Source organism: Chlorocebus sabaeus, chromosome 25 (genome assembly GCF_047675955.1).
Source record: "Chlorocebus sabaeus isolate Y175 chromosome 25, mChlSab1.0.hap1, whole genome shotgun sequence".
NCBI classification, from domain to species: domain Eukaryota; kingdom Metazoa; phylum Chordata; class Mammalia; order Primates; family Cercopithecidae; genus Chlorocebus; species Chlorocebus sabaeus.
This window is the reverse complement of record NC_132928.1, coordinates 76,734,130-76,757,735: the sequence shown is the minus strand read 5'-3', so window position 1 is coordinate 76,757,735 and position 23,606 is coordinate 76,734,130.

Genomic DNA, 23,606 nt, shown 5'->3' with positions numbered 1-23,606 from the left:
AAAACAAACTACCCTTTACCTCTCTTCACCGACACTTCGTTTATTTTTCCCAAATTATGTCTTCTAAATTTGCTTAGAGCTGTCCTCTTTCCATTGACTTATTTATAACTTATTCTCTCCCTCCAGTGAATTCTTGAATTTACTTATCCAGTCTCCCTCCCTCCCTTCTTCCTTTGATACATAATAAATGTACATATTTATGGGGTGCATGTGATATGTGGATAAATGCGTACAATATGTAATGATAAAATCAGCCTATTTGGGATGTCCATTGCCTCAGTCATTTATCATTTCTTTGTGTTGGGGACACATCAAGTCCTCTCTTCTAGTTATTTTGAAATATACAATATTGGGCTGGGCGCAGTGGCTCATGCCTGTAATCTCAGCACTTTGGAAGTCCGAGGCAGGCGGATCACTAGGTCAAGAGATCAAGACCATCCTCACCAACATGGTGAAACCCTGTCTCTACTAAAAATACAAAAATTAGCCAGGCATGGTGGCAGGCGCCAGCTACTCAGGAGGCTGAGGCAGGAGAATCACTTGAACTCAGGAGGTGCAGGTTGCAATGAGCCGAGATCATGCCATCGCACACCAGCCGGGTGACAGAGCAAGATGCCGTCTCAAAAATAAATAAATAAATAAATAAATAAATAAATAAATAAATAAACATACGATCTGTTGTTAACTATAGTCATTCTACTCTGCTATTGAACAGCAGAACTTACTCTTTTTATCTAATTGTGTGTTTGTACCAATTCATCAGCCTCATTCCGTCCCCCTCCTCACAATGCACACCCTTCCTAGACTCTGGTATCTATCATTCTACTCACTGACTCCATGAGATCAACTTTTTTTAGCTTCCACATATGAGTGAGAATAAGCAGTATTTGTCTTTCTGTGCTCAGTATATTTCATTTAACATAATAACCTCCAGTTTCATCCATATTGTTACAAATGACAAGATTTTATTCTTTTTTTAAAGCTGAAGAATATTCCATTGTGTCGATATACCACATTTTCTTCATCCATTCATCCATTAACGGGCACTTAGGTTGACTCCCTATCTTGGCTGTTGTGAATAGTGCTGCAATAAAGATATTAATGAATGCAGGTATTCTTTTGATAGACTGATTTCCTTTCCTTTGGATGAATACCCAGCAGTAGCTGGGCTCAATGGCTTGCAACTGCAGTCCTCGCTAGTTGGGAGACTGAGCTGGGAAGATTGCTTGAGGTCAGAGGTAGGAATCCAGGCTGGGCAATGTAGGGAAACTCTGACTCTAATTAAAAACAAAATAAAACAAAACAAAACTCAGTAGTGGTATAACTGGATTGTATGGAGGTCTACTTTTAGTTTTTTGTTTGTTTGTTTGTTTTGAGATGGAGTTTCAGTCTGTGGCCCAGGCTGCAGTGCAATGGCACGATCTCCACTCACTGCAACCTCCACCTCCCAGATTCAAGCGATTCTCTTGCCTCAGCCTCCCAAGTAGCTGGGACTACAGGTGCATGCCACCATGCCCAGCTAAGTTTTTGTATTTTTAGTAGAGATAGAGTTTCACTGTGTTAGCCAGGGTGCCTCAATTTCCTGACCTCATGATCTGCCCACCTTGTCCTCCCAAAGTGCTGGATTGCAGGTGTGAGCCACAGCTCCCGGCTTACTTTGAGTTTTTTGGGGAATCTCCACACTGTTTCTGTAATGGTGGTACTAATTTACATTCCCACCAATAGTGTATGAATTCCCTGTTCTCTGTATCCACTCTGGTCTTTACATTTTATACCAATATCCAGGATGAACACACATCTTCATCTGACAGAGTCTTCTCTTCTTTGATTTAGATTTGTTTTGTTTTATTTGGGGAATGGTTCATTTAAAGAATGCATATTAATTACAGTTTCATTAAAGTAGCCTACATTTATTTCATAAACTTTGTATTTGAGACACTGGTCCAGTGAAAAAGCTTTCCCCATTTACCTTTCACTAGTTAACAATTTCTGCAAATATTCTCTGTCAGTTCACAGATGACACCAATATTTTAATTTTCATTTGTGTCCTTGAAAATATTTTAATAACTGTTTTAAAGTAATTGTATTCTAATTCTACCATTTTATATATGGGTATATTTTAATTGACTGGTTTTTCTCCTAGTTGTATGTCATATTCTGCTTTATTAGACATCCAGTAATTTTTGATTTATGGTAAATATTGTAGATGCCACCTTATTCATTTACTGGATTGTGCTGACTTTCTTTAAAGACTGTTTAATTTTTGTCTTGAAGGCAGATAATTTTCTGGCAAATGAGCTTGAATTTGATGAGTCTTAGTTGCTTCATGTTAGGCATTTTGATTGGGATATAAAGTAATTCTTAATTTAAAGCAAACCAAACTCTATTCCTTAGACCACATCTTTCTAGAGTCTCCACTGTGTCTAGGGATTCATTAAGCTGTTTCTTTTCTGGAGGTTGGATCTCCAAAATCTCCTAAAATTGTGTGGTTTCCAGAATCTTCATTAATCTCCCATCTCTTTATGTCTGTCCTTGGCAAAATGTTTCAGAGTACTGCCCTGAATATTTCCAGTTTACTATTTAGTGAAATACTCAAGGGGTCCTCTAAACAAATTTGGGGAACTGTTTCTCTGAGTAGCTACCTTCTCTCTTTGTCTCTAAATATTGCATCTGTCACAGTAATTCTGAACAGTAATCCTCTTTCCTTCTACCCAATGGGATTGTTACTCTTTAGACTCCATTTCCTTGTGCCATAATTTGAAAAATACTCGAGAACAGAAAGATTAAATGAATGTGAAGTTCTCTGCGTGTGTTTTCCATGAAGTTCTCTGCGTGTGTTTTCCTTCTCTCAAGTTTCAAAACTCCACATCTTTTCTGTCCAGTGTGTGAATTAATGAGTCAATATAGTTTTTCCAGTTTAACACTTGTTTACAGAGGATGGGTTAGTTGCATACCCCTCCCTCAGTCATGGCTGGAAGCAGAAATAATCTGATAAAATATTTGATTTCAAACGTTTTTCAGTTTTGGGATTTTGATCTCATTCTTATTTAAAGTTTCCATATCTCTTCTAAAGTTTTTATTTTCTTTACTCACTAAATCCATCTTTTCCCATATAACTTTAACATATTTGTTAGCATTATTTTACAATCTTTCTCTGATTATTATAATACATGTCATCTCTGGTTTGCTCCTAATGTTAATTTTTTTCTCTTGATGATACACCACATCTTTCTGCTTATTTGCATGCCTATGCTTTTCAGAAAAATTTCATACTGGTCATTTTATATGCTACATTGTAAAGACTCTGGATTCTTTTTTCTTCCTTTTAGGAATGTTAGCTTTTCTTCTAGCGGGCAAAATCACCTTGATGCTGGCTGCCTTGTTTTAGGTTTTATTAAAGCACATTGAAATACGTTTTTCCTTTAATTGCAGAGCATGATTCTTACTCTTGAATTTGGTCCTAATTCCTTAAGAAATGATCATTCTAGAGTCTCATTATAAATCCCTATTAAAATCTCCTCTCAATTGATATGATAAAAAAATTTAAACCTTTTTTTCCCCCAGTACTGGGAATTAGCTAAAATGTTCCAACTTTCCATATGCTGTTTTCTGCTGTGCATCTTTTCATCTCATCTCATGCATGCAGAATTGAAACGGAAACCAAAGCAGTCTCTATCTGAATGCAGAATTGAGCCTTTCTTTCTCGTTACTTTGTTCATCCCATTTCTTCCTTCTAGCGGTCCTAAATTTGAACCATAATCCTATATCCCAAGAAGACTGATGCTTGTTGCCATTTCTGGTGTGCCACACAGACTATGGGGCACTCTCAGAGGAGAGAATGTTTGCATGTGGATCTCACACAGTGCACATCCCTGCTCTCAGGGTCCTATCAAGACCCATCATGTATTCTCTACTCCTTTAAAAAGTATGCTATTTTAAAATTATTTTAAAGTTGCAAGGTTTGCAATGTACACTGTTCTCAGTATCCTCAGTGCCTCATATAGAGCTTGGCTAGAGAAAGCAATTAATGCTTATTGAGTCAATGAAGTAATGAAACATCTATATCATATAAAAATAACAACAAAATTGTTTTACAATAGGATAGCCTTTGTATATTTTGGTTTATATATTCTGTTTCAGTTAGTGATTGCTTGTAGTGAATATCTATAATTTCATATTTCATCAGCATCCTTGTTAAATATAGGTTTGACTTCTTCATTCAAGAAGGGCTTAGTCATCCTTGACACAGTTTCAAATCCTCTACCCCCTCCTAGTTTCTCAAGGTGGTTGATCCAGATATCTGCTGTATACAACCACCTTCTGTTGACTACATCCATATCAGACAGCCAGACAAAGGCTATTTGACTGACCCCCACATCCTACATGGATTGCACAGATATGCTGCAGTGACCACCACAAAGTCATGGTGAGACTCCACAGGACTCATCCCTGCTCTCTCTAGACTCACCAATTAGAAATACCCATGGGAAACCTGATAGGGTAATGCCCTGGAGTCAGTAAAGTCTTGAGCCTTCACAGCCCTTGCTGTCTGCTCTCTCTCTTGCCCTATTACTTGCTGGTTGAGCAAGAATGTCCCTGCTATCTCCCGTTTCCCATTAGTGCATCCAAGGTGTGCTGCCCTCTGCTTTCTGGGACCTGTAAGTAATATACTGCTTTCGTTTTTTCATGTGTTTTGTTGAGTTGTCTCCTCTGTGTCTAACCTCCCTGACACATCTGAACTTAACTCTCCCCTGGTCAGGCCTCCTCTCCTAGAGAATGACTAGAACAAGAGCCATAAAGGCTGCTGCCAATATAAATACGTTTCCTGTGAGAGGGACACCTGGTCACAGGTAATGAGGCCATCCACCAGGATGAAGAAGTATCCTGTGAAAGCCAGACTGGACACATCCACTTGGCTTGGGGTCCTGTCAGAACACAGCTGAAGTTTGTAACCACACTCGTGAGCAAGACCTCAAGACCAAACTAGAGAAAAATACAACAGAGTTGAAAAACAAGGTTGTTTTTCTTGATTAGCCGAGTGGGCCTTCATAGGTGACGTTGTCTTAGTAAGATCACCATGGACTAAAGTCTGATGCTTGACTTAGTGACAGAAACTCAATTTTATACTAGTACGTTAAGAGCATGGCATTTGATGAACAGTTTGCCATAACCAAAAATACACGGGACTAATACTTGAGCGAGAGAGACAATTTAATCATTTTCAAAGGAGCCCATCTTTAATAGGACCACAATATTCATAATCAGAATGCAGGGATCACTTACCAGTTTTAGAGTGTTTGAGAGACTAACCAGTGATTAGATGCTTGGTTAAAAAATTGAATTTGAGTAAAAGTATACAGAATACAATATCCTTAACAAAACTTCCATCTAGATAATTCATGCATCAAATATGTGCTAAAGTCTTACTATGTACCAGTTGCTATTATAATTGGTGGTCATAGTGAAATTGTAGTCAAACATATCTGTCAGATCCATTTCCTTACAGTGGAATCCTGTATGGAGAGAGGCCACATGGCTGTATCCCTAAAAAGTGATAAGTGAGTAAACAAATTCTTACGAAGTTTCCATTTTTACATTTTAAGACGCTTGGCCTAAATCTACTAGCGCAGTTTTCCTAAGGACAAAGTAGGACACAGTTGATCAGGATCAAATATATTACTGTAGTTACACTGCAGTCTTACTGCCCTCAGATTTTACTGAAATCACCTCGATTAGAATTTAGTTGTTTAATAATAACTTACGGTATATCCCATTTTGTGATGTCATGCATACAAACGTTTTATGTATATATTTGTTATATACATGAAACAAATTTTGGCATATATATTATGCAAAATATATATTACTGATTGTAGATATAGACTATGTGTAAGTCTACATACATATATGTGTGCATATACACACAGCCTCAGAAGGTCGTTTTGGTATTTTTACTTTCATTTTTCTGTGGTATCAGAGTGAACAAGTAACACTATTATTTTTTCTTTAAGAAGATATTCTACTAATAAAATAATCAAGTGAATAAAGAAGAAATGAAAGATATTTAAAGAGATAAGTATCAAGAATATATCAGGAAAATTATGGTGATGGTCACTTGTTTATCTGCACATACATTTTTGGTAATTGTATATTAGGCGTCAGGCGTTGTGTCACTTGACAAATTCTCACGGAATTTTTAAAAACACCACATTACTTGATTTAGTAAAGAAAAGTTAAAAAATTATAAGTCATAGTATTTTATTTTATTGATGTTGGTTTTTATATTTCAGTATTTACGGAAGGTGGAATTATTCTCCTGTGAAAATCTGAGCAATACAGAGCACCATGTCTGAACAATATGCATGAACTCTATATATAGTCAAATATTTTCTATTCTCTGTTCATAGTTAGACCTGGTGTCTAGAAAATATTTCAGCTCTACTACTACAGTGGTAGGTGTCAAGTATACAGGTTGTGAGCCTAGTATTCAAGAAAGAGTTTTAGCTAAAGTAATAAAATTGGCGGTCCTTAGCTATTGACGATATTCAAAGCCAGAGGTCTAATAAAATGTACAAGGGAGTGAGTTAGACAAAGAAGAAATTACAACCAATGAGTGGGGCTAGTGGCACTTCTACATTCAGTGTTTGGAAAAAAAGTAGCTCAGAAAGAACCAAAGGAAAAAAAGAAACCAATTAAGTCAAGAAAATACATGACAATGTGTTGATAGATCATAACAGAAAGATTATGTATAGATCATTGCAATTTGAAACACAGATGTAACTAGTGATCATAGCTGGTACTGTTTGGAAGAGTGATTAAGAGAAAGCCTGATTCAAATAGATTTAAGGGAAATTGGGAAGCGGAAAAGCAGCCCCAGTGAATAAAGAAAGCTCTTCTGGTTTTGGTGCCAAGTGGAACAAAGAGATAAGATGGTAGCTGTCAGAAAAGTGAAGTTAAACAAACTCTTTCTTGTTTGTTTCTTTCTCATGTATTTGTGCATTTAAAGAAAATAGAAATAATGGTAAACTAATGGGAATGATCTAGTAGTAAGATAATAAATGTTAATACAAATAGAGAAGGATGTATTTGTTAAAGGCCGTTCTTGAGTAGGTGAGAGTGAATGGAATAGAGTGTTCAATTGGAAAGCGTGACATATGGTTTTACTTTTATTTTTTGATGTGCATAGATTCTGCCTTACTCATCATTTTTTATAATGCAAGGCAGAATAAGTTTTATTAAGTAGAATTTTCCAAACATATTTTGACCACAGAACAATTTTGAGATTATATTGATTTGATAGGCGCACATACAAATTAATGCATGCTTGAATTTTAGTAAGAGCCAAAATAGTTGCACCAATTTACTAGTCCTGCTGCAAAAAAATCACAATGTGATTTGTTTGTTTTTATAGGTTTACTTCACAACAAGTAACATATTACAGAAATTTTAATTTTAAAATTTTGTTACTAGCAGTATATAAATTATCAAATGGATTGCATAACTCTGACCGGTAATTATCAAATAGAGTACACCTACAAAAGCCCTGGGTGATTGTGAGGTGTTGCCTGCATATGTCTGCGATGCACAGACAGAACATCTGGTTTCACATGGCAAGGAATCATCCTAGAAACTTTCAGTAATTACTGAGTGTGGTACAACCAATTTTTTTTTTTTTTTTTTTTTTTTTTTTTTTTTATTTCCATGAGTTTTTGGAGAACAGGTGATGTTCGGTTACATGAATAAGTTCTTCAGTGGTGATTTCTGAGATTTTGGTGCACCTATCACCGAAGCAGTATACACTGTACCCAAATTTGTAGTCTGGTTTTTTTGTTTGTTTGTTTTTGTTTTTGTTTTTGTTTGAGATGGTATCTCACTCTGTCACCCAGGCTGGAGTGCAGTGGTGGAATCTCGGCTCACTGCAACCTCCACCTCCCAGGTTCAAGCAATTCTCCTGCCTCAGCCTCCCAAGTAGCTGGGACTACAGGTGCCAGACACCATGTCCGGCTACTTTTTTGTATCTTTAGTAGAGACGGGGTTTCACCATTTTGGCCAGGATGGTCTCGAACTCTTGACCTTGTGATCTGCCCGCCTCAGCCTTCCAAAGGGCTGGGATTACAGGTGTGAGCCACCCCCTCACTCCTCTCTCATCCTTTCCCTGGAGTCCTGAAAGCTCTAAAGTCCATTGTATCATTCTTATGCCTTTGCATCCTCATAGCTTAGCTCCCACTTATGAGTGAGAACATATGATGCTTGGTTTTCCATTCCAGAGTTACTTCACTTAGAATAATGGCCTCCAATTCCATCCACATCACTTTGAATGCCCTTATTTTGTTGCTTTTTGTGGCTGAGTACTATATGTATCACAATGTATTTATCCACTTGTTGAGTGACGGCATACAGTTTTAGATCAAGGGTTCTCATTCTGTATTTGTATGTGTGTGCTCATGAGTATGTGTGTGCTCATGGGTGTGTGGGTGTGTGTTTACACTCCATAGACCCCATTGAAGCTCTGTAGATGCCTATGGGCTCCTTAGAATTAATCATTCTAAATGCATAAAATGAATTACATAAGATTATTAAATATTAAACTCAAATACAGTCATCGAAATATTTTAAACAATTTACAATATGTTAATATATGCTCACTAGTAATTATTTAAATAAGGGAAACAACATAATGTTGACAAATTAAACTTTATTATTTTAGGGAATGTAAATTTGAAGGTTACTATTGCTTAGCTTAAATGTTAGCAATAATGACCTTGCATGACAGTGAAAAGAGTTGAAGACATTTCAAGATACCTGTACCATCTGTAGTATGATATAAAAATATTGGCAATAAAGCCACACTGGTCTGCCAAATGTAGGTACCGTTACCTACATTTATTACACAATTGAAGGAAATGCTCATTTTTGTCAGTGATTAGTAACAAATAAAGATAAAAATAGACTTATTTTTTTATCCCTCCTATCCAAGTTTATTGACTGTGTGATTTCTATCCAGACACCATGATCCCAGGTTAAAATTACATTGGATCATAGCATGCATTCTTAGTTCAGCTATTGTAAGAGCAAGAGAGTCTGAATACAGTATGGGAATACTAATGTTGCAGGTATACAGCTGTGATTCAGGGAGTCTTCATATTATTATTTTAATATTCTCAGTTAAAAAGAAAGCATTGTCCTCAAGATTGAAGATGGGGAGGAGGTGCTGGAAATAGGAAGATGGACAAAAAATGTGGAATAGACATTTGAGGTTTTCAAGACTGAAATTGACTAGTGAAGCCAGATTAAGTATCCAATTAGTTGTCAAGTGGTCTCAGTCAGCATGTTTATGTATTTATCTATAGTCATGTTTATCTTCATCATACATGCAGGAGACACGTGGAAATTCATATTTAATATGGGTTATAATTTTGGTAAGGGAATATAATGAGGGTGCACGTGAGGAGTGATGAATGTCAGGTGTGATTATGATATAAATATAATAATGATTAGAAAGGCACATAACTATAAAATATACAATAATTATCAGATTATATAAATACATAATAGTAGTGATATATAATACTTATATGCAATTTTATGGTATATAATACATTACACAATGATATAATAATACTCTGTTATCAAATAATGGTGTGATGATGATCGATGACGATGATGCTATAATGCTCTGGGCATGGTCAGTGTGATGTTGGCCAGCTCTGCTACTTTTCTACCCATTTAGAGGGATGAAGATGTATGTTGGGCTGTAAGATAGCTTTGCTCTCCATTTGACTGAAACAGCCATGTCAATAACCTCCCATGCAACATTATTAACACATTACTAGGATGCTCTTTGTCATAATTTACAACTGTTTCTGTGAAATTTACTGATATAAGACATCATAGATACGCTGTATTTTTATGTAAGAAAGCATACAGCTACAACATAGAAAAATATTTCTGACATTTCTAGCTTCCCTTTTCCCCATTGCAGTGGATCTCTGTCAAAAATACAAAATTTGTCCGGGCGCAGTGGTTCACGCCTGTAATCCCAGCACTTTGGGAGGCTAAGGCTGGCAGATCACTTGAGGCCAGGAGTTCAAGACCAGCCTGGCCAACATGGTGAAACCGTGTCTCTACTAATAATACAAAAAATTAGCTGAGCGTCGTGGCTCGTGCCTGTAATCCCAGCTTCTTGGCAGGCTGAGGCAGGAGAATCACTTGAACCCAGGAGGAGAAGGTTGCAGCGAGCTGAGATTGCACCACTGCACTCCAGCCTGGGCAACAGACCAAGACTCAGTCTCAAAAAAAAAAAAAAAAAAAAAAATTAGAAAAACTTTTTGTTGGTATCAAACACATGAAGACCTTCCAACTTCTGTTTCCCTCTGGCTCACAAATTACCACCGTAAGCAAATACTCAAAATAGCTAGAGATGTTCTTGAAGACCTCATGGTTTCTGTTACTCTGTGTGGTATTTTGCAAAGTGATGCTGTATTAAGCAAAATTATTATGTTATTTTCAAGTTTTTTTAAGTCAATGTTTTAAAAATAAAATTTAGAATACTCAAGCTTCGTTATGCATATATTCAAATCAATTGTACACATAACAAATTATATGAATCTAGAAAGTAACCATACATTTTGTAATATATTGTAGATTCCTGATAAGCCCATGCCTATTTAATAAACATGTTGGAAACTGGTGGTTTTAGAAAAGAATTTTAAAATCACCCTTTCAGTATTATATGTTGCACTAATGTGATCATGACACTTTTGAGCACCATACATTTAGATTTTAATCTTATTTTGTCTCTAAGGTAAAAAGGCTTGTGCTATCAAGCTAAATGTTGGGGGATGATAGAAAAGAAAAAGAAAAGGAGTTTAAAAAATACCATAGTGGTTGAAACTCTTACCTTTTCAATTTTTTTCCTTCTAGGTTTTGCTTTCACAACCATAGGACTAGAAAGTCAAAAAATTGATTAGATATGTGGGACAAAATTAAAAATGACTCACATAAATCCCATTTGAATAAATTAATGGAATGCTTGTATTTACATATTGAGATTAAATATTGAATTTGTACCCAGACCCAGACACCCATTAGCCATTATTTTAAAGCAGTTGTACTTTGCTAAATGGAACAGGCCACTTTATGGCAAAAATCTATTGAATTCTAATGGTTTTAGCATATTTTAAGGAAAGTCACTGCATCAAATAAAATCATATTTTCAAATAAAGAATCGCGATGTAAAATAACTTTTATAAGTCTGAAATTATTCAGTACTTTACACATGTTGGAGGTAATTCCATTATCCTAATTAACAGCTAGTCTTAATTTGATTGGTATGTTTTGTTCTTGTTACAGTTCTCATGTTAGTTTTTTAAAAATTACCAGGAACTCACAGTCTGTCAGACTGTGCTAAGAACTAATGTAAATTATAATTCAGTAAGGGAGTAAAATTATTAAAGTAAGCAAGAATTGAATACATAATTGCCAATTGTGAACAGTGCTAGAAAAGATAAGCAGATAATAGGTCAAAACATCAGAGAGCTTATTCTGATTACAAAATGGAAAGCGGGGAGGTTAAAAAGTTGAGAAAGGTTGAAGACAGAGATCTGAGACCTACAGGCTATGGCAGGTTTTTTAGTTTTATACTGTGTGATTGAGAGTCATCAAATGGTTAAAAGGTTGCAGCAATACCTTCTTGGTGAAATTTGAAGTCAAGGAAGGTGACTACCACCACGACTAAAACTAATCCCAGTTCAATTACTGATTAGACTGATTAAATTCGCAGTACTATTTTGTTGGGAGAAGAGGAGGCATGGAAAATGATTTCTCTGTCTCTAGTGTCCTACACAGTATGTTCAGCAATCATTCAAAATTTATCTCACACACACACACACACACACACACACACACACAGTAAAAACAGACTGATAAGAGAAGAAATAGTCATCTGAAGCTAGCCCAGATATGTATGACCCAGATAGAGTGGAACTATCCTCAAAGGACTACAGAATAACTGAGTAGTATCTCAAAGGATTTAGAGGAAAAGACTAACAATATGCAAAAATAAGTTAAGAGGTTTAACTGATAAGCAAGTAGTGGATGAAAACGGAGTAAAATTAATGTTCCAAATGATCCAAAGGAAGGAAAATAAAGAGGAAAATTCAAACAAAAAGTAGAGGGGAGAAATGAAAAACTTCACTAACTCTAGTTGTCTAAACTAAACTCTAGTGCCAACTAAAAAGGAGAAATTGTTAGATTGAATTAAAAGTGAGACCAAATTACATACTATCTATAAGAAACTCATGTTAAATGCAGACACACAAAGAAGTTAAAGGTAAGGGAATAGTGAGAGATATGGCACAAAAGAAAGACGGAGTGGCAATATTAATTTTAGATGAAGGAGACATTAGAACTAAGAGTCAAGGTAGCAGGAAGGCATGACAATCCTTAACATGTATGCACCTATCAAAGAATTTTAAGATTCTTGATCCAACTGCGATTGAACTTAAAATGAGATTTTTTTTTAAAATCCAAAACTGTAGTTAGAGACTTTAACACGTCTCTGTTAGCAATTGGTAGAAGTAGAGAAAAAATTAGAACCCACATTTCAGAGGAAAAATGATAATAGAAACTTCCATACTGTTCTCCATAGAAGTTCTGTGCAATACTGTCAGTTTAACCTTCTTTAAATACAGGATAATGTGTAGAATAAGGCAGAACCTTTTGTTTTAGAGTATTCATTATTTTAATTTAGAGATTTTTTCTTATTACAAAATCAGTCTATGTTCATGTTTAAAAAATAGAAAAACATATAAAGAAAATAATTAAAAATCCACTAATTCGTCTCCTAAAAATAACCAGGAGTTTCTGGTTCCAAAATGGTGGTGTGGGAGCAAGTTAACTTCACTGCCCTCCATAGAAGACCCAAACAACACATACAGCGCCAAGGTTAGCACCAGCAATGTCCCAGAATTCGAATATAAGGATAAGACAATTCTTGAGGTCACAGAGAAGTGAGGAAACTCTGAGCACACGGTAAGAGAATGAGACTTCCATATTTGAGAGGCCTTTCCTCCCATTTTCCAGACACCATGCACGTGGACAATGTTCTCGTACTCATCTCACGGTTCTTACACCGGAAAAAGCGAGGTCAGCGTGGACAGTTTCGCCACCATCTTGGGTTCCCCGGAAGAAGACCTGTGCCTGCCTTAACCCACAGGAAGCATTGTGATGGCCCAAAGCGGGAAATATCCCTAAGGACAGCCAGAGACAAAGCGAGGAGGAGGAACTACCATTCCCAGCCCTGGAAACTGTGCTCTGTACCTCAGCCAAAGGAGATGCCAAATCAGAGTGTCTGTTCAGCGACATCTTGCTGTAGGAGGCACATTCCACAGGGCTCCTGGAACAAACCCCTAGCCAGCCTTCCCGCACTGCCAGGATATCCCCTTTGGGACGTCCCACATTTGGGATGGGCAGCACTCTGATATTATTCTCTTGGAGCTATTTTGAAATATACAATAGATTATTGTTAGTTATAGACACCATGCTCATTTATCAAATACCGGGTCTTGTTTATTCTACCTAATTGTATATTTTTATCCATTAATCAACCTCTCTTCATCCTTCCCTGCTACTCTTCTCAGCCTCTGATAACCACCAGTCTACTTTCTATCTTCATAAGATCCACTTTTCTTGCCCCCACATATGAATGAGAGCATGCGATATTTGTCTTTCTGTGCTTGGTTTATTTCACATAACATAATGACCTCCAGTTCCATCCATGTTGTTGCAAGTGACAAAATTTCGTTAATTTTTATGATGAACAATATTCTGCTGTGTATTTATACCACATATTCTTTATCCATTGATAAATAGGGTTCACATGACCCACTTCTTGCATTTGATTAATTTTCTAGGACAGCTCACAGAATTCAGGGAAATGCTTCTTTACATTTACCAGTTTACTGTAAAAGATATTAACAGATAAATAGCCATATGAAAGAGAGGCATAGGGTAAGATGTGTGAAATGGACATGGAGCTTCCATGCCCCTACAGGTACTTCCAGTGTTCAGCTGTCTAGAAGATCACCTCACTCAGTCTTTTGGGGTTTTTATGGAGGCTGTATGATGCAGGCATGATTGATTAAATCAGTGGCCACTGGTGATAAACTTAACCTTCATCCTCTCTCTTCTTCCTGGAGCTTACTTGTTGTGGCTTAAACTCTCAATTCTTTAGTCATACCTTGGCATTTCTGGTGACCAGCCAATTCTGAAGCTATATAGGGGACGACAATCCCAGTCATCTCATTAGTGCACAAAGGATACTAATCACTATGGCAATTTCCATAATTTTAGGAGCTGTATGCCAGGACATAGGGATACAGATCAAATAGATTTTTCACAGTATCACATGTATGTAATCCAATATTTACCCCAAATATTTGACTATAGGACTCACATTTTTTTCAAATACCTATTGATGAGATTTTTCAGAATATGGAAAAATCAATGCTAAAAACATTCAAACAGAAATAACAGGTTAACATCTAAGGAAATAAAACTGAAGGTGATTGCAAAATGCAATTGTACATCCCCATTAAATGCCAAAGGATAATGAGCAAAGTTTTGCAGTAAAAAACTGAGATGCAAAATGACATTCTTTGATACACTAAGGTTCAGAAAACATTTCAGTTTTGTACTCTTTTTAAAAAACAAAACAAAGCAGCTTAAAGAATAAGTCATTTTGACCAAGAGTCAAAGTAAAGGAAATTTCTAAGGAACTGTTAAGAATGCAGGGAGTTCACTGCTGCTATTCATGATAACACCTAGATAAATCATAATAGTGAATTGTTTTATTATGAATGTTTTTCCTTATGATGTGAATTAACCCAGAAGAACACAAGCAGTTCCTGTGAGAAAAATTCTCTCCTAAGGTTGTTGTTTATTCCCAGCTTCCAAATATCCAACTTAAAGTCCTTATGAGAATATAAACACTAAAGTTAATCTAGAAAAAGAACTTGGAGATAATGAATAAAATGTTGAATTGTTACAAAAGAAAAAAAAAAAAACAGGGAAATCAAGAATAGCTAAATCAATTAATCCAGATACTGGTTCTTTAAAAATATCAATGGAATAGGTAAAGCTTTAGCCAGAATGATTAAGAAAAAGATAACAAAGGCAAAAATGACAATATCAAGAACAAAGAAGGGAGCAGGAAATCTCACTACACATATCATACATATTACAAACATAATAAAACAAGGTTATGCAAAACACTGTCAATAAATTAGACAACATGAATGAAATGGTCAATTTTCTTTCCCAAAACTAACAACGATCATAAATTTCAGTCTTCAATAAATAAATTACCGGAAGCAATGACTACATCTATTTATACAGATTAATGCTTAAATATTCATTATATATATATTTTATATATATATAAAATCTCCACAATGAAAATTCAAGTCAGACAGCTTCGCTGGCAAAGTTTTGACCAATCGTTAAGGAAGAAATAATACCAGTTATGCACAATCTAAACAGAGACCTGAGGAAGAGAGACCTCTTCTCCTTTCATTTTATGAGGCCAGCATTACTCTGTTACCCAATCCAGACAAAAATTTGAGAAAAGGAAACTTCAATATACACCATGAATAGACACAAATATTTTTTAGAAATTATTAGCAAATCAAATCTAGCAGTATTCTCAAAGGATGCTAAATTGTCACCAGGTAAAATTTTTCCTAGAAATAAATGTTTTAATATTTGAAAATCAATCAATGCAATTCACTATGTCTACACACAAGATGATTCCAAAACTTATATGCAAATGCCATGGACCTAGAATAGCAAAACTAATTTTGAAATAAAACTAAATATACAATGAATGGATAACATACTTAATTATATGCTTACTACAAAGGTACAATAATCAAAATAATGCATTTTGGGGAAAGGGTAGATATTAATATGTAGATCAGTGGAAAGGAATAGAGTCCATATGTAAACCTCACATATACATGGTTTGGTCCATTCATTGTTACAAAGTGACAAAGTGAATAAATTGGGTAAAGAGAATCTTTTTAACCTTTGGTGCCAGACTACTCGGAAGTTCAAATGCAAAATAAATAATAATGATAATAATTTTGACTATTACTACACATATCATATAAAAAATTTGAAATGAATTAAAACCTAAATGTAAGAGCTAAAACTGTAATTCTTACAGAAGGAAATGTAGAAGAGTATCTCTGTGATCCTGGCAGTAACAAATCTATCCTCTTAATATATAAAAATTCCAAATAATAAAACAAAAAAATGATAAATTTGACTTTATCAAAATCAAAATCTTCTGTTCTTACAAAATGTTAAGAAAATGAATAGCTAAGCCCCATAGTTGAAGCCAATATTTGTGAAATATATATTTTATAACATATTTGTATCTGAAATATGTAAAGAACCCTTACTACTCAATAATAAAAGACAAACTAATTTTTATGAGATATATGTATGGAAATCAGAAATGTAAATTAGCAATAGCATAGGAAAATATTCTTAACCTTATTAGCCATCAGAGAAATGCAAAGTAAAAACACAGAATTATTCCAATATGCACTCAATAAAATGGTAAAAATTTACAACACCAAGTCCTGGCAATAATGCAGAACTACAAGGTATTTCATATATTGCTAGTGGGAATGCAACATATAATAGCCACTTCGGAAAATTCTTTAGCATGTCACATAGACATGAACTTACTGTCTCATCTAACAATCCTGTTTCTAGGTAAACAATGGAAAAACACTTAAAATGAAAAGTGACTAGAACTACTGATAAATGCATTGATATGAAGGAAGCTCAAATACCTAATGGCTAAATGAAAAGCCAGAAGCAAAATGCTACATTAGGTATGATTCCATTTATATAGCTTTCTAGAATAGGAATATTTTTACAATAGAAAAGAGATCAGTGGTTGTCAGAAACTGGGTTTTGAAAGAGGAGATTGATTACTGAGCGTCATGAAAAAGCTTCAGGGGCTTATGGAAATATTCCTTATCTTGATTATTTTGGCAGTTACATGACTGTACATGTTTATTCAAATTCATGAACTATATACTTCACTATACCTCTCTTAAAAATTTAACTCCACTGGTCTACTTTACAAAAGCAGCCACCAAAGCTAGAAATTATTGTAGTTACTGCTTTCTTGGGCATATTTGGTGATAATTTTGGAGGTTTAAGGGTGGGTGCAAAGGATCACTAGAATGAATAAAAGCTGTGAAATATAAGCAGAAGCTTTGGAAACTTTTAATTAAAGTTACAGGGCAAAACTTCTGTATTTCACTACGTTGTAATGCTCATTAAGAAAAGAACTGTCTCTTTTTGTTATTCTCTTTGGATTTTTTGCTGGGGAGGTCCTTTTTTGTGTTGCTATAGACAAGAAGAGCAGCAGGTGCTTAATAAATGTTTATTCAATGAATGGAAAATGCAAATGAATGCATTTAAGAGTTATAATTGTGAAATTAATCAAGATTGCTAGAAATGAATATTTCAAAGGGCTGATGTGGCCTACTAGAAAAAGTTCATTAGGGTGCTTTAGTGACTGTATTTCAGTATTGTAGTTTTCGGTTGCTGGAATAAAGGACGGCAGCAGTTGCATACTCCACAGAAGAGATTTTTCCAACATCTGAAGGTATTTTGGGTTGTAACAACAATTAAGGAGTGCTATCGACATTCGGTGGATGTGGGCCAGGGATAATGTTTTCCTGCAGTGCCTGTATAATTCTGAACAATTAAATATCACAGTGTGTCTTACTTGATTTTAGAATAGCATGCAGGTGAAACGCCTCTTTATAATTATGTGACTTAGAAATACTTCATTTTAGGTATGTAAAGAACCTTTGTGCACGGTCTAATGCACTCTGAACTTCCCATGAATGCAAACACCATACAAATTGAGACAAAAGTGCCATTGTTTTTATTCATAATTTTATTGAGGAGTATTCACTATTTGGAAACATCTTTTAACACTTGTCAATGCCATGCATATTATTTGAGTCACCGACAAACTGTAACTCCATAATAATGCATTTGTAATTATGGCATTTACAGTGATACATAAGTGCAAGTATATGATTTTCATTAGAATTTTTTGTATGGTCTTATCCAGCATTTACATATAGAAAACAAATTCGATTTTATAAATTGCTTTTTTCCTTTTATCTTTTATACTACAGTTTATATCTTACATTGATTTTCCTAAAATTACATATTTAGATAGGTATATGTATATTTTACATACATTTCATACTGGCCTAAGAAGGCATTAAATCTGATAAGGCTGAGAACAACTTATATGTGATCACTGAGTTTCTTAATATTTCTCTAGAGTGACTGTGTATGGCACAAACCCTATCATCCTATGTTTTGCTTCCCTATTTTAGTTTTTAATTTGAAATAGTCTCAATCCGGATCAAACATTTTATTTGTCATATTTAACTATATGAAAATGGTAAAGGAAGGACTAGCACAACCTTTCCAAAGGAATTAAACCACAAGCTGCAAATAATTATGGTTTACAATTCACATGACCTTAAATATATCAGAATATTTCATGCCTTAAAGCCAGCATTAGAAAAAGTCATTTGAGCCATGGAATAAAAGAAAGAAGATAATAGCAAAGGAAAATGGAAAATGATGGAAAAAGGATTTGGTATAGAGGATATCAATGATATTACTCATTGATCCTGTGGCGAGAGTGATGCTGAATAACAGAGGAATACCTAAGGTAAAATTCAAACTTCCTGTTATTAAATAAGAGTCTTTCTGTATTTGCCTTTTCTTTACCTTTCTAATATCTTTTGCTACTAGTTTACTTCATTAACCATTTTTAACATTCAGAACAGAACATATTGCCCCTTTTACTTAGTCATTTACAGATACTCCTTGATTTATGGTGGTGTGATGATCTGATAATCCTATGGCAAATTGAAAATATGGTAAATCGAAAGCTCATTATCGACTTGTGATACTTCCAATTTATGATGGGTTTATCTGGATATAATCCCATATTAAGTTGAGGAGCATACTGAATGCATATTGCTATTGCAGCATCATAAATTGAAAAATTATGAGTTGAACCATCCTTAAATGAGGGACTATTTGTATTTCCAAATATGTTCTATAGTTAAGTATTGGTCTAATTGCTATTAATATAGCAATGTACTAAACACGAAAAAACACTGACTTTATAGACCATATATTCTAGTAAGAAAGAGAAAAGTAAATCCTTTGACAATATAGTATAAGTTCAGTGCTAGGATAACTGATAAAAGAATGAGGAAGCCGGGTGCGGTGGACTCTGCCTGTAATCCCAGCACTTTGGGAGGCCATCGTGGGAGGATTGCTTAAGGTCAAAAGTTGGAGATCAGCCTGGGCAACATAGTAAGACCCTGTCTCTACAAAAAATTTTCAAAGTAACCCACCATGGTGGTGTGCACCTATATTTCTAGCTACCTAAGAGACTGAGATGGGAGGATAGCTGGAGCCCTGTAGTTCAAGGCTGGAGCTGTAATTGTGTGACTGCATGCCAGCCTGGCCATCAGAATGAGACCCTGTCTCAAGAAAAATGAAAGGAGGAAAATAATGGAAGGGATTGCTATTATAGATAGAGGATCAAGAAGCCCTTTCTGGAACGGCGGCTGCTGGACAGGTACCTGAATGAAAGGAATTGGGGTCACATGGATCTCAGGTGACAGAGAGATAGTAAACTCAAAAGCTTTGAGACAGCGTTGTTCTGGGCACATTTAGAAAACTACCCAGAGGCGGGTGCCTTGAGCTCACGTGAGAGATAATAAATGCAGTTGGGAGGGTAGAAGCTTTGGAGAGCTTGGGGATGTAGCCCATTAAGGATAAAAATTAAGGAATAAAAAGAAGTAAGAAGAAAATGAGGCAGCAAGAAATAATTTGCAAGTTAATATAAACTCTTTTCAGGAAGCCAGAGGAAGTGAACTGTCCCATAAACAAACTTACTCCAATTTTCCAATCCAGTTACTTTCAACTCAAACATTCAGTGAGGCTAGCATTAATGTTTTGAAGAAATTAAATCCTTATTCTATTAAGAAATTGTCAGTTTGAAATCAGTGGTTGCACATGTACACTTTAAAAATACAGATGAATGTTTTATTAGGCTTTGACTGTTCATTAAGAAAGCTAATTACATAAGGCTGATAGCAAACTTTATAGTCATATGAAGTTCAATCAGCTAAATTATATGTAGTATCAAATTAGAAATTTTGCTTTGAAAAGGAAATAGCATTCTATTTTTCAAACAATTAGGAAGACACATATTTGGTACATTGGATGGTAAACATTAATTATCTTTTATGTATATATGTGTTTTACATGTGTGTCTGTCTGCATGTAGGGAAATTTCTTTCATATATTGAAAGCAAATTTTTGTGTCCATGTTACCTAGAGTATACATTTCTAACACTACTATTAGGTAATGAAATGTCACGAATTAGAAGTAATTTTATGGCTACGTTGTAAAAAATGATTAAACAATTAAATGCCTAAATGAAACAATAACATCAATATTTCCAAAACCAAGCTAATTGTCATTCCTTAAAAAAAAAAAAACTGCTTTTACTATTTACTCTATGTAATTCATATTTTGCCAGACAAAAAATCATGAGAAGATACATTATTTTAATAATGATAATAGAGTCAATGTTTTTTCTGACCGTGTCCAGATCTAAAAAACTTTCTAAATTATGGTTCAGATAATCTTCTAAGTTTTCCACACAAACTGTCAAACATGTTTTTTGTTGTTGTGTTTTTGTTTTTTTTAATCAGTGATGTTCACATTCGTCTCTGTTTCTTCTGATGCAAACTCCTCCTGCATTACCCAATAGGCTTCAACTATCTGCATTAGAAAATACCTCCTATTCAAACCATGTGAGTCTTTGTTCTAATCCAGTCTTCCTGTGTTTGTCAGGGCTCAGACAGGACCTTAAACACATCCGCAATAAGATTCTTTTCTTCCTGAAGCTTCCCCTGGTGTGTGGAAGCTGGACTAAGAGATTTTCCAAGTAATATGTACTGTGTTACATACAAATTTAAACCATTCCCTCTGAGTTTAAACGTCGTCATTCCACCAAACTTGTGCACATCAATTCTCCATTAGACTGAGTTTCTTACTATGAAAATCCCTAGTCTATGATTATATCTCTGAATGAATCAAAATGATTCAAATATAGCCCCGAGTTAGTCAAAATGATTAAACCTCAAGCATCCATATCACCCTAGCTTATAAATCTAGGCATCTAGGTCACTGAGACAAATGCAGTGATTGGTTTAGGGAGTTGGATGTGATGAAATCCTGACCAATGAGACAGAAAGATATGTCCAATGATGAGTCTAGAGGAAGTTTACTCATTCCTAAACTAATGCAATGTAAAAAATGGTCCCTTTATTCAGAATGTGTCATAGGTTAATATAATTCCCGCAGCTGCTACAGCCATGTTGTAATCACAAGAGGACACCTTTCTCCAAACCTCTTACCCCTGCTGATTGATGGCTGAGAGGAAAATCATGGATATCTATAACAGTATTATGCAAGCTAGATATTGAATTTCAGATCTATTACTCTTAGCTCTCCCAAAGCTATCATAAAATGAGAATATATAATTCTACAAAAATTAGTAAGAGCCAATAATTTGTCCTCCAAAGTTATTTTTATTTATTGATATTTAGTAAAAAATTAATTGAGCATAAACCTAAAATATAATAGCTAGTCTCAAAGACCCTCAGGTCTGGTAGAATGTGTATCTTCAAGAAATTCAACAACTAAGAAACCAAGAGTATTGACAATCAAATGAAGATTGCATGTTTAAATATATTTTTCTCTAAAGATAGTAAAGATCTACTATTTACATTCAGTTTATTCATTTCTCTATCTTCCATGCTGGTTTCTGAAATTTTGCAGTCAGAATTCTGTTTTATTACTCTTTGCACTCATAGAAACTCCAAATACCTGGCACACAGTAGACATCCATAAATGTATGCTGAATGAGGAGTAAATACAATTCTTAGACATGAATTAGAAAAAGAAGCAAAATATAGCTACTATACTTATTTCAACATTTTAATTGGAGACAAAAATGGATTATTTCTCTTTATTTTCGAGAGCTTATGGAATCTGGATAAAGTATAAACTGTATTACTGCTGAATGTTTGAAAAAGCCATGTTAGGCCAGGCGTGGTGGCTCACACCTGTAATCCCAGCACTTTGGGAGGCCGAGGTGGGCAAATCATGAGGTCAGGAGATTGAGACCATTCTGGCCAACATGGTGAAACTCTGTCTCTACTAAAATTACAAGAATTAGCCGGGCATGGTGGTACCTGCCTATGATCCCAGCTATTCAGGAGGCTGAGGCAGGAGAGTCACCTAAGCCTGGGAGGCAGAGGTTGCAGTGACCTGAGATCACACCACTGCACTACAGCCTGGTGACAGAGCAAGACTCCGTCTCAAAAAAAAAAAGAAAGGAAAAGCCATGTTAACTTTATTGTGTATTTTCTTCGTAGAAATCCATCTAAAAATGAAGTACTAGCCTTGGTCTTTGCAACAGGTTATCATATTGTGTCTATTTATTATATTGTCCTGGTGTTATACTTATTTAAACCCATGTTATATTGATAAAATTAGTCATCCTAGATTTTGAGTTCCACACAAGAGCTTGGTGTCAGCTTAAATGTACATGTGTTAATATCAATATTTTGGTTTTGTAAATCTATATGGTGAGGTTGTAGTTTTTAAAAATTTTTGCAGAGGAGGGTGATTTGCAAATTTCAATTAGCAAAAGCATAATTAGTGAATGCAGAGTCAGATGTCCCTGGACAGTTCAGTCAGATTTCAGTGGTAATATCCTACCTGGCATTTGTGCAGAGATTCTTGGCATTGATGTAAAAATCTGCCATGGCAATCTAGACATTCTTCCTACATGTTCTCTGAGAATTGGCCCTGCTCTCAATTTCTGCCATCATCCCAGTGAGAAATTCAGAAAAATTGCCAGATGGCTCATCCTGTGAAGAACTTGGTGTAATCAGGAAGAATTTTGAAATTAAGCAAGCCTTGGCAGAAACCCGTTAGCAGAACTCCTCATTATTGTGGTTGTTTGAAGATCCATTATTCTGTTCTCAAGGAGAAAATGAAATTGTTGGAAGCCAATATTTCCACAGCATGACATGCCATTTCCTAGGAAACTTTACTAATTTTCATATATAAAGCAAGATATGCCTTAGCATGGCAGAAATGTCCTATTCAAACTAAAAGAAGAAAAGTTTTCAAATTATCTTTATGCTCAATACTTGATTTACTGGATTAGTGAAGAAAAATAATGATAAAATACTCTGACAATTGAATATTCATTGCAATTTTGGACTTAAGGCCTTTAAGATAGGAACTAAGTCTTTTATAGATAATGATGTATAATGATGTGACTAGTTAACAGTATCATTTTGTTGAAAACTATAAAAGGAAAAGCTTGCTCTAAATAATCACCCTACTCTACAATGCTGGCAGGAAAAATTCCTAGTTTAGAATTTCT